General features: G+C 37.1%; 1 long non-coding RNA gene across 1 annotated transcript in view; it reads right to left on the bottom strand.

Annotated features, from left to right (window-relative positions):
• LOC135776919 (uncharacterized) overlaps positions 1-12,667 on the bottom strand; it is a 53,280-nt gene extending 40,613 nt beyond the window's left edge. Inside the window, exon 1 of the long non-coding RNA XR_010544231.2 lies at positions 12,600-12,667. This is a non-coding gene — a long non-coding RNA (uncharacterized lncRNA). The remainder of the gene's footprint in view (positions 1-12,599) is intronic.
• Between the last annotated feature and the right edge of the window lie 300 nt (positions 12,668-12,967).

Here is a 12,967-nt window from a genome sequence, read left to right as displayed (position 1 = left end):
TAATAGAAAGCACTGCAGTTCATTCAACTTAAATTTTAACGAGGTATCTTACTTTAAGTTGAACCAACTTTTTTTTACAGTGTGCTTAGCGGCGGCCGGTAACTTCTTTCTCGAGTGCGTACGATGCGAAGCTTGTGAAAACATGTATTTAGCGCATCATGTCAAAATATGTGTTTGGCCCTCACGTGAGCCTATATGTGCATCACGCGTGATGTCAAAATAGATGCCTGCTGAAGTCGCTAAAACGTACGATCATCGTGGAAAAAACAATAACCTAACCCCAATGTCACAGGGGTTTATGCAAATTGTAAAAGTAAAAAAATCTACGAATGTGATCCTATGAATTAACCAACTCGTAAAATATGTAAGAATTCTTGTGAGATAGCGTTGGATGCACCTAGCTTCACATTATGCACCAAACACATATTTTGACATAATGAGCCACACACAACACACATTTTTTTATTTTGCGCCCCTCAGTAGAGAAGTCACCGGCCGCCACTGAGTGTATTTATGTTTTCACTATTACGGCATATGCTTACACAATGTTCTTATTGTTACCACATTGCTTAAGTAACTTAATTATTGAGTATTACTGAAATTGCAACACTGTTGTATTTAAATAGACAAAACCAGCAGTTACAAACAAATATTTTTGCATTTGCAGAAATAAAACCAAGCAGTTCAGTACCCTGCTTCTGATCACAATTTTTAACAACACATTTAAAAAAAAAATCAACGAAACTATTTTATGACCCAACTGTTAAGAGTGCCTTTTATGTAAAGACAGATGATAATCAAATTCCATATGTCAAAAACAATTTACATGCAGATTAAGCATAAAGTGTTTTGTTTTAAGCTATATCAAAACAGATATAGATACGTTTGAAACGGTTATAGCGGCAGGCACGAACAAAAGGTGTGTCAGATAACCACACAATGCTTTTAGACGGCAGCTCAGCATATGTTTTATTGGCCCCTGACTGTTCAGCACTGCATTCTGGTTTGTGTAGAGTTCATTGAAGCCATCGCCTCTCAACGGGTTGCATGCTTAACCCCATTCTGTTGCATCTATATAGACTCTGCAGGTCATCAATCCCTCATTATTGAGCCAATTGTGTCATTATCCTGCCGTCACATGATCAATAAATGAACTGTGCTAACGGGCGGATCTCAAGCTCTTTGTATTCAATGGCAGAAAACAAATAAAACTGATTTTTCTAGAAAGTAAAAATTTTCTATGCCAGAGATTACATTCAGTATTTTAAATTCATTTTTTTCTAGCTATAATGGTAATGTAGGGTACACTATCAGAATTTTTTTTCATAAAACAGTCCCAAGCTATCACTGGGGCAGGACCCTTTAAAGAGGTCCTAATATGCACCGTTTAGGTATAGATATATAACATTTGGTACCAATATGCACCTCTGAGGTACTAATATGACCTCTTTAGATGCAAAAGTGCACTTTTTGAAATTCAGATACAATGTTGTTCATTCAAAAAACAATTTGTATTTTTAGGATTTGAGCATACCTGATGGATTAGTAAATGGCATAAGGTAACAACTAAGGCCATCACAAATCAAATACAAACAACAAAACCACTCAGGATGCATCTAAATAAACTACAACAAAGCAAATTACAAACGTTAGCAAACAAAGCATTTGCATAAAGACTTTCATTGAACTGTCAGGGCGTTCCAGAGAATCACAGGGTTGTGCTTGCAGTTCCTCTTTTGGCTCCTCTCCGGGGTATAATCTAAACTTTTCATCAAATCGGGTTATTGGCACTTTTCCACCAAAATTAATATCGGCATATTAATCATCTTGCTTTTACTGCACTTGTTACGCTATAGGGATTGACTGGCTTCAGGGTCTAAACATGTCACAATGTGAGGTCAGGTTATATTCCCCACCTGCTGTGGCAGGAATCACAATGACAACAGAACATGCTGTTTTCTTTTCCAGCGAAGCAAAACAATAAGCTTACAAGCCCTTTGTCACAGGTCTATTATTTGACCTTTTTTAATGATTGGATAAAATTCAATGTAATTCATTCACTGTAAGGCTTTCACTTTACACAAAAGACATAAAAATATCAAAACAAGTGGCATTTATTTTTGAAACAATAAATAGAGAACAAACACGATTTCACATTATAAAACAAATGGATGTACTAAGTAAATTTAAGACTGCTTGTATAATATTTATCCACAGTTGACCTCCTAGAACGGATGTGTTAAAAAACAACACAATCAGTGTTAGGTTAGGGACAACACACTAAATGCGTTGTCCCAGAATAGTAACCCAGTCTCATGAAATTACGTACCTTTAGTCACATACATTTTTTATTCTTTTAATAAAAATTTCTGCGTTTTATTTGTGACCATATCACGAATTTCTGTCATTGTCACGTATTGGTTACTCAACTGCTTTTTCCTATTTTCAAACCATTGTCACTTGGGTTTAGGGTTAGATTTGGTGTTTGCATTAGGATGTCACTTTAAGTATTGGTTTATACTATTTTGTTTGATTTGTTTTTTATATTTTCTGATTTTTTTTATATTTTCTGATCGGTTTATGGTTAGATTTGATGTTTGCGTTAGGATGTCACTTTAAGTATTGGTTTATACTATTTTTTTCGTTTATTTTTTATATTTTCTGATTTTTTTATATTTTCTGACCATTTTAGTGTTTGATTTGGTGTTTGCATTAGGATGTCACTTTAAGTATTGGTTTATACTATTTTGTCTGATTTATTTTTATATTTTCTGATTGGTTTAGGGTTAGATTTGATGTTTGCGTTGGGATGTCACTTTAAGTATTGGTTTATACTATTTTTTCTCATTAATTTTTATATTTTCTGATTTTTTTATATTTTCGGATTGGTTTAGGGTTAGATTTGATGTTTGCGTTAGGATGTCACTTTAAGTAATGGTTTATACTATTTTGTCTGATTTATTTTTATATTTTCTGATTGGTTTAGGGTTAGATTTGATGTTTGCGTTAGGATGTCACTTTAAGTATTGGTTTATACTATTTTCTCGTTTATTTTTTATATTTTCTGATTTTTTATATTTTCTGATCATTTTAGTGTTTGATGTGGTGTTTACGTTAGGATGTCACTTTAAGTATTGGTTTATACTATTTTTCTCATTAATTTTTATATGTTCTGATTTTTTTATATTTTCGGATTGGTTTATGGTTAGATTTGATGTTTGCGTTAGGATGTCACTTTAAGTATTGGTTTATACTATTTTTTTCTGATTTTTTTATATTTTCTGACCAATTTTGCCTGGCATTAGGGTTACAGGTGGGTTTGGGTAAGGGTGTCATTTTATGTCAATCTAACCCTAAACCAAAGCGACAATGATAAGAAAATAGGACAACACAGTTGAGTAACAAATATGTGACAATGACGTGTAAACAGAAATTTGTGATACGATAACAATAAAATGCGGAAATTCGTGACATTATCACAAAAAAGAATAAAAAATTACGTGACGATAGGTTCGTAATTTCGTGAGACTGGGATGATAATTCATAAATCTCTGTGTTATTATTGGAACACCACATTTTGTGTTACTTAAAACAACTTAATTGTTACTTAATGTTACTTAAGATAACACAAAAAAATGTGTAAAAAATGAACACATGCTTTCTTAGAGTTAGTTAAAACATTTGCATAAATTTGAGTGGAACTTACCAAATAAAATCTACTTAAAGTAAATTTCTTGCAACCAGTTGATTAAAAGTAATCGTAAAATAGCTGTTACTGCAAAAAAGTCTGTTTAAAAAAAGATCCCGGCGGTGGCGGCCGGTGACTTCTTTTTTGAGGACACACGATTTGAAGCTCGTCACAACATGTATGTATCCCGTCATGTGTGGCTCATAATGTCAAAATATGTGTACGGTGCATCATATAAACTTATGTGCATTACGTGTGATGTCAAAATACGAGACGCATCTAAGAGTTTATGATAAAAGAGATGCTCGCTTTTGCCAGTTACTCACTTAATCTCATGTGTAATCAGAGTTTAGTGTTAAATTAGTGTCCTGCGAGTATTTTGTGAACACAAATTTATTATAATTCCTTTCGACGCGTGTGAAGCAGGCTCGAATTTTGACAAAACGCATGATGCACAATGGTTCACATGATGCAACAAACACATATTTGAAAACAAGAGCAACACACATGACACTTCAAACACTTACTTTGAATTCGCGCCCCTCGGAAGAGAAGTCACTGGCCGCCACTAGATCCTAGCAAACTATTTTGCATTTAAGAGGCTGTTTACACTTGGCATTAACATGCGTTTTCGTCGATCGGATCACAAGTGGACGACGTTAATGCCAGGTGTAAATGGTGTTCAAAACGTTTTGAAAACGTCCACTTTCGACCACTTTCAACCACATCCAGAGGTAGTCGAAACCACTTTCGATCGGATCGCTTTGGAGTTGCGGAACGCATATGTGGTTGAATGTGTTCGAACAGCCACACGCGACCGCCTTCTCTCCGCCCATTTATCTAATCTGAGGTATTAAACACAAGTTTTACGTCTTTTTTTACTTCTGGCGTGAACATACGATGAACAGCACTATTTTTAGCCTTTCATTGATAAAACTACAGCGGGTGTTCTCCGTAGTTTCGTTTTGAAAGCGTGAAAGTTGCGCGATCTTATTTCATCAATTGCGCTGAAAATTCAGAGAAAGCTCGAACATAAAAACTTACAAAACACTGTGCAGCATGTATACTTGCTAAACAAGCAGCGGACTCCGACATAATATTAGTTTGCGTCCATATAAACTCATCATTACTCCCACTCGCATTTGAATGACAGCAGAGAGACTCGCCCACCGTCTCACGGACCGTCCCCTCACAGTATTCAGGACAGAAGCGGTCGAAGGACAAAAGAGACGGATTTAAATACCAGGTGTAAACGTAATGTGTCTCTCTCGTCCACTTGTGATCCGATTGATGAAAACACATCTTAACACCAAGTGTAAACAGCCCCTAAAAGACATCTAATGGCCGTCCAAACATGTCTACACTGTAAAAAAACAGTGTTAAGTTAAATGTTACTTTAACTTAACTAATTAAGTTAAACAATTTCAACTTGTTTTTATAAGTTATGCCAACTTATCACAAGTAAAAACTTATAATAGTAGGTTGAATTGACTTGCAAAACCACGTTGTTTTAACTTCATGTTGCATTTTTATAGTGTAAACTAAAACAAGGTCAAAGCTGTCAGTGAAAATTTAATAGAGGTCTAACCATAGCCCCAAAATAAATTAAATTAATTAAATAAATAAAAAAACAAACACCTTGTAATCACTATTGACTTTACTAAATGTTGAATATCATACATCTCACAAGATATAAAACATCTTAAGTTATTTTGCAGAAAACGACATGTGGGTTACTAATAGGCGAACTATATCGGGTCTATAGTTAACCTTGTTGGACAGCATTATTTGTTAGCAGATGGCACTTTTGTTATCTAACGTAATGTCTTTCATAGCTTTAAAAGTGCTACCCAAGTGCCCAAATATCACTGAACGGTAAACAAATGTGTGAAGTATACATGCAGGAATGATTTGATTATAAAGTGACAAGCTATGAATCATTGATTCATTCATGACTCACTGACTCACCACTTTCAGCTGTGAGTCGTATAATCGCATGCTGATCTAACATCTGGGATGTTTAGATCGGTCATTGTCAACACCAACATTCATTAGAAACCCTAAATGACTGCTAAGTACTGAAGACCGATCAGTGTTTTGCTGAATTTCGGGTCCCTTAGGATCTTGCTCTGTGATCCATGCCAGATCACGGCTGGGTGACAGAGTCTCGCTAACAAGAAGGGACTGTGTCATCCATCTTGGGAAACTGCTCTACAGACTTATTGATCCAGCCAAGGCGTAACTCCCAGAAAAGCTGTTCTTTGACGGATTCATTGCGGGGGGGCATGTGGCTACAATGCTCTGGAGATGTTTCCCCCTGTCCCACAGACGACAGGGAATGATGGGGGATTTAGGGCCGATGATGTGGGAAGGTTTGGATGCTCTTGTTTATTGCATAACCGGACTTTGCGCGAAGTCTCTTTGAGCAGCAAACTACAATTAAAGTGGACAAATTACACGTGGCCAGTCAATAGCGGTCGCAAATAATCTAGAGCGTCTAGATACACAAGTGCTCATTGACACAAACTTCAATAAACCTGCATGAGTGGATGTGAATAAAAACAGCGCCATTAATCAGCTGCTTTATCACAAACCATAGGTCAAGACCGATGCCAGTCTTACTTTTTACAGCTGATTGAATCTCTGAATTACTGAATAATCACTTACTGAAAAAATATGAACCCACAAGATACTGGATCTTTTCTTTAGTCGGTTGTAAATTAGCACTTTTTGCTTACAATTTAATGAAGCATTGAAAGCTATCAGGTACAGCGTCAATTGGAAATTGGCTTAAAAATACTGTTAATACCAATGCTATCTCTTGGCAATTTGTACGTATTTTATGAGGTGGCTAATTTGTATTAATTCATACGATCACATTTATAAAAAAAATGTACAATTTCCTCGACCCCTGTGACACAGGTGTTAGGGTGGGTTTTTTATTGTTTTTTTTTATGATAATCCTAAATTTTTGTCTGACTACCCTTTTACAAATTCATATGAATTAGCCAACTCGTAAAATATATACAAATTCTTGTGAGATCAGGCTAGTAATACACATGTGCAGACGTCTTCACAAATTACACCAGACCAACTGATTTGTTTTGTTTTTATACACCAAACTGATGGTTCGGTGTTCAGGAGGGTTTTAAGTTTCGTCTGACTTAAAGGTGCAGTGTGTAAACTTTACAGGCATCTAGTGGCGAGGTTGCGAATTGCAACCAACGGCTAAGTTCATTGCTCATCCCTCGCTTTTGAAACACATGGAGAAGCTACGGTAGCCACCACGGCACAAACATGTCATCGTCGTAGACAACTTAGTAAAACAAGTTTGTCCATTAAAGGCTTCTGTAGAAACATGCCGGCCCAAAATGGCGACTTTCATGTAAGGGGACCTTCGGTGTTTGTAGATAAAAATGTCTCATTTAAAGGAACAGTATGTAGGATTGTGGCCAAAACTGGTATTGCAATCAAAAAACTTGTGGCTAAAACTGGTACTGCAATCACACAACTGGTGGCCAATACACAACATGACAACATAAACATCAGTTGAGGGCTGCAACTCCACTTTTTAAATGACAAAATCCTGGCCCAGACCACTGTTGTCAGTGATATAAGTATTTGAGTTGTGAATGATATAAATATTCTTACATACTGTTCCTTTAAGCTTTGTATCATAGCAGTTATAGATCATTCGGTTTTACATTTTAAGTAATGCTCACCAACTACTGCCACCTGCTGGTATGGAAAGTTATCTCATCTCACGCAGGTGCAGAACGGATATGATACTTGGCCGGCATCTTTTTTGGTGTGTCAGGGCAACTTTGAACCCAGACGCAGCCAGCACGCGCTAACGTGGGCTGACTGTTCACGACTACTTTGTTGCCATCGGTTTTGTGTGTCCCTATCTGTGTTGAGGAAAGTTACTTTTAAAGGTAATGCATTACAATATTAAATCACTCCCAAAAAACTAATTATGTTACTTAGTTACTTTTCATGGAAAGTAATACTTGCATTACTTTTAAGCTACTTTTGCATTACTTTTTCTTATGGCTTGATCTCTTTTCAGGTGTTTTTTATGACAGAGAAGTTCTCCATTCAAAAAATAAATCTCAATTTTCATCGCAAAAATGTCAAGCTCTGGCCAGCCATCTCTGTTTCTGACTCAAACTGTTGCGCTCAGGCGCTCACACACAGAGCGCGTAATCCTACGTGACTACGTTCAGTGTAATTCAGTACATCATTTTTTTTTTCAAATTAATAAAGCTGAAAAGTAACTTGCATTATTTTTTTTAGTAACTCAAATATTAATGTGTACATTTATAAAGGAATGCATTACTTTACTCGTTTAGAAAAGTTATATTATTACGTAATGCACGTTACTTGTTATGCATTTACCCCAACACTGGTCCCTATCTTTAAAAGACATAAACAAGACAAAAGCCTTAAATGCTGGTTGGGTGCTACAGACAGCAGATGACTCCGGGCCGGATCCGCACCGTCTGCTGTCTGTACCACCCAACCAGTTACCCGATTTTTTTATATTTGATATTTGTTCATTTTAAATGTATATTCAGCAACCTCCACACATATTGACATATAGTAAATGAAATCATGCTGGAATAACATGATTCATCAGGATTTACAAAACAAACAGCCCTTTTAAGTTACACATGAATCATTACTGTTAACTCACCCTGAGGGCCATCAATAGCGAAACAAACATGACAATGTACAAGCCAACAGACAGCTCTCTTCAAACACGCAGTTCAAATTGCCCGCCAACGCATCGATTCCCGATTTCACAAAAGAAAAACCGACACAATGCAAGACGCCACGCGCAGTAAGAAAGCGGGTGTAATCTTGCACACTGTCAGTTTGCCCACACAAAGAGTAAAGAGAGGAAAAGAGAGATGAGATGACTCTACAGTTAGTGACAGATTTCAAAGTCCTCCAGCATCTGTGGCAGGCGCCTGCGTGGTGTTTTCAAACCAAACTGATATGATCTTATTGTCTATTTGCCATTCTTTCTAATTGTGAAACACTTTCTGTTTTGTCTGCAGCATTTGTAATGAAGTGCCTGAGGCCAGCTGTACATGAAGTTTGAATGGAGAAGGTGAATTGTATGGATTGTGGATCAACTCAAGGGTAGTGATTAGAGCTTTGAGACTTGAGAGCATCACGCTCTTTGAACTCATCCATCCAGCTGTTAAAACTTTTATATAAACTGATGTAGGAGAGGCAGGGGCATGGAGAAGTTGACACAAGAACTATAAGGTTTTGAGACAAAAATCTAATTACACAATTGAGTGTTTACTCTATAGCTGTGGTTTTATATGTTGGGTTCAAGCATTACATTTTAGCCATAGCTGTTCGGTGAACAATTAAACTTACTGAATACATGTTAGAGGAATAGCTCAGTAAAAATGTACTGATGTATTGGACTTTTTTTCTTTCACCCAAACACAAATGGAGTTATATTACATAATAACCTGCCTCTTTTCAGCTTTATAATGGCATTTTCCAGTTTTAAAGCTTCAAAAAGCACATCCACCCATTAAAAACGAATTCATTCAGCTATTAACTCTTTCCCCGCCAGCATTTTTGAAAAAAGTTACCAGCCAGCGCCAGCATTTTTTATGATTTTCACAAAAGTTAGTGTTTCATAAGTTTGGTAAGAGCACCACCTAGTGGAAAATAGCAGAATGTGGATTGCCCTAAAAACTTGTCATTGGCAGGAAGGCGTTTTCTCTTAATTGACGAGATAACTTTATGGAATGGTGAGGTGGTGAATTGCAACAATCCTCAACTTTGAAACACAATGAGTAGCAGTCATAGGACAAACATGCCGTCGACTGAGACAACGTAGTGGTAAAACACACTCTATACAACAGTTTGTGCGTTTAGGGCTAAACATGACAACAACTTTCTTGTTAGGGGACCCGCGGTGTATGAAGATAAAAACGGCTCATTGTAAGGTTAAATACCCTAACCCTAACCCAAACAATACAGTTAATTATGTAAGGTCTTTTTACACCACTGATAATATAGTTATGTAGATTATATTGCATTTCTGTCAAGAGATCCTTACATTGCACCTTTAAATGCCCACGAGGCAAAGTAATGGTTTTTGTAAGAAAACATTTATATATCAAGCATTATAAACTTTGGGTGTACGCGTGTTTCTAATAGAGTTGAGGTAGGGTGGAAGACTGACCTCTGACCCAACATTTCATAAACTCATCGCTTCACCTCAAAAGACATTTAATAACAGTTGTTAAAAGTAATTTAAAGTCCCCTATAAAGGGGACATCTGACTTTTCCATGTTTAATTGCTATAATTGGGTCCCCAGTGCTTCTATCAACCTAGACAATGTGTAAAGATCAACCCAGTAACTTAGTTTTGGTAAACCTTTCTCTGCAAGTATGTTAAAAAATTGTTCATTGAAATTTGACTCCCCTTCTGATGTCAGAAGGGGATAAAACGGCCCCTTACTCTGCACTATCCAACCACAGCACTGTCATTTAGTGGAGAGATCAGCTCATTTGCATTTTAAAGGACACACCCAAAATAGCACATTTTGCTTACAACTACAAAGTGGCAATTTTAACGTTATAATAAATTATCTGTATATGTAAGGGATAATGTAGAGGCAGCCGGAAGTTATCGGGAAATAAGCCCCGACAGTGTGATCAGGACCCGACGCGAAGCGGAGGGTCTTGTATCACACTGAAGGGGCTTATTTCCCAATAACTACCGGCTGCCTCTACATTATCCCGCTTATTACACGGCTACTTGTCACATAAGAAAAAAAACTGGACATGAATATGAATTTGAAACATTTTATTGGCATATTTGTTTTAAATTAACATTTTTATCCTTCCGCGAAACTTTGCACAGATGCATAAAATGATCGTAATACCTTATTAAGATCCTCTGCTTCATACTTGTCTGTCTCCATTTTTTTCTCTTTTAGCCAGTCTTTGAGAAGTTTTAATGCCCATTCTGTATTTTTTTGTGTGTTGGCTTCGTAGCTGTCATGCTCTATTTTGTCAAGTTCAGTCTCAGTAAGCTCTCTGTGTCTTGTCGTGGTTGTCCAGTGTTTGTCACAAGATGGCGCCAAACAAACAGTAATCTTTATTGGCGCGGAGCGATCTTACTCGTAAAAGTAGTACCGGCTATGCGTTATTATTTTGGAGAAGTTATTATTCGAAAAGAACGAACCTGCAAATGTCTCAACTGACCAATCAGAATCAAGCATTCCAGAGAGCCGTGTAATAAGTTGAGCTAGAACATCACATATGTAATTTGGGGACACCAAAGATTTATTTGACATCTTAAAAAAGTCTTGTAAAAAGTCCCCTTTAAAATAGCATATATTCCGGTTTCAGATTAAAGCTTGAACTATGCCAGGGCTATTTTTTGTAACTTTAAAGGACAAGTTGTCTGTCTTGTTTTAAAATCTTGTAACAATTTAGTATTTAAAATAGTGGCCTTATTGCTATAAAGAAATATAATGTATAAATTATGAATTAAATTTTGAGGGTGAACTGTTTTTTAATAGTATAATACTTTGATCTGATACGAAAATATCTTTAACTTATTTCCTATTATTGTTTTTTTTTCTAAATAGTATTAATGTGGGTAAAATCACAGTAAAAAGGTGGTAAAAGTGCAAACATTTAATTATGAATATCTAAAGAACCACTCTAAGCCAATAATAGAAAAGCAAATTACCCAGATCGCTATTACCAAGGCCTGACAATATAAAGATCAGCTGAGGTCTGTCACGCATTGAACTTGATTCTGAGCATGAACAACAGCTCCACATGGACTCCTGCAGTCACAGTTTTGTTCCTGGTCACACTGCCCTGTATGTCTTATTGTATCCCCGTTCTCACCGCTGAGAAATAAGGACCTGGGGTCAAAGGGGAAACAAGTCTTCTTGTTCCACAGCTGACCCTCTTCACCTCTCACACATGGGTTCCTTTAGACAGCTCACAAACCCCAAACACAGCAGACACTGGTCTGTGTTTGCTCAACTGTAGTGTAATGACCGCACTAAGCATCTAATTAGGCGAGGATACACCACTCCTATAGTCAAAACCTCACCACCGATCGGGCAACTGGTGGCAGGCTTTCCAGCTGACAGGTCCCTCACGTGACCCCAGTCGAGCGGCCCTGGGGGCGGAGGGCCCTTGGACGCCCATCATATGGCAGAGCAAAGGGGGGAGGAATAGGAGAGAGAGGAGGTGGTTGTTATAGTGGCAAGCCGATAAAACTAATAGAGACCCCCAGTCGGTTTACCCTCGGGGCAGCTTCTTTGATCATCTCACCCTCTCTTAAAACACTCACTATATGATCTGCTATGCCATTTGGGGTCTCTGTCCAGTTTTGTTGTTCAGCCACAGATCAAGATTTCTGTTCTGATCTAATCTGCATGTTTTTTACGTGGAACACAAGTGAGAATTTCTAAAGAAAGTTAAACTGAGGGAACTGAGGCTGTGGGTCACTAACTTTCTGGATAATATCTACATGTTGCATGGATGAAAGAAAGTCACGCAGGCTTGGAATAACGGATGAATACATAATGAGAGAATTTTCATTTTTGGGTAAACTGTCTGTTCAAGTCATAATGTACAACAATCCATGAGCGAAAGGTCCAAAAATGTTTCTTTTATGGCACTTTTAGCATCTTTATTTTTAAGTATGTGGAGATCAATTTGTACTTTTCTATAAAAAAAACAATGCAAACCTGATTGTTTAAACATTCGGCACAGGTGCGCTATAGAAGTTGCTGCAGTAAAAATCTTTCATACATCACAGCACATCACCCACCAATAAAACAGGTTTGATGCAATCATTTCAACTCCCCTGAAATTCTTTTATTTAGCTTTGGATGATGCTTACCTCATATAACACAAGCCTCATGTAGACTGATATACAGCAAAACAACACGGCTCCATTCTTCTTATCCTGGGAATGAGATAACACCCACAGTTTATTTAAGGTGCTATGCAAATTTTCACTTTAAGGTGAGTTGCATTTTCACCACCATGCAAATCTATACTCTGAAGTTTGTACTATTGTTTCTGCATGCACAGATGTTGCGCATGTAACTTTTAACGGTTGTATATAAGAAAATGTTTAGTCAGTGGTAAAGCATTTCTGAAGTTTCAGTCTACCGACAGATGGGAAGAGAATATCAGTTTCATCTTTTCTCTTGGTGAAGAGGATTAGGAAAGAATGAGAACAGGAGGCCGAGAGATTAAAGACTC

This window comes from Paramisgurnus dabryanus, chromosome 18, assembly GCF_030506205.2.
Source record: "Paramisgurnus dabryanus chromosome 18, PD_genome_1.1, whole genome shotgun sequence".
NCBI classification, from domain to species: Eukaryota; Metazoa; Chordata; class Actinopteri; order Cypriniformes; family Cobitidae; genus Paramisgurnus; species Paramisgurnus dabryanus.
Note: the sequence above shows the minus strand (reverse complement) of the source record. Positions and strands in the feature narration are given on the sequence as shown.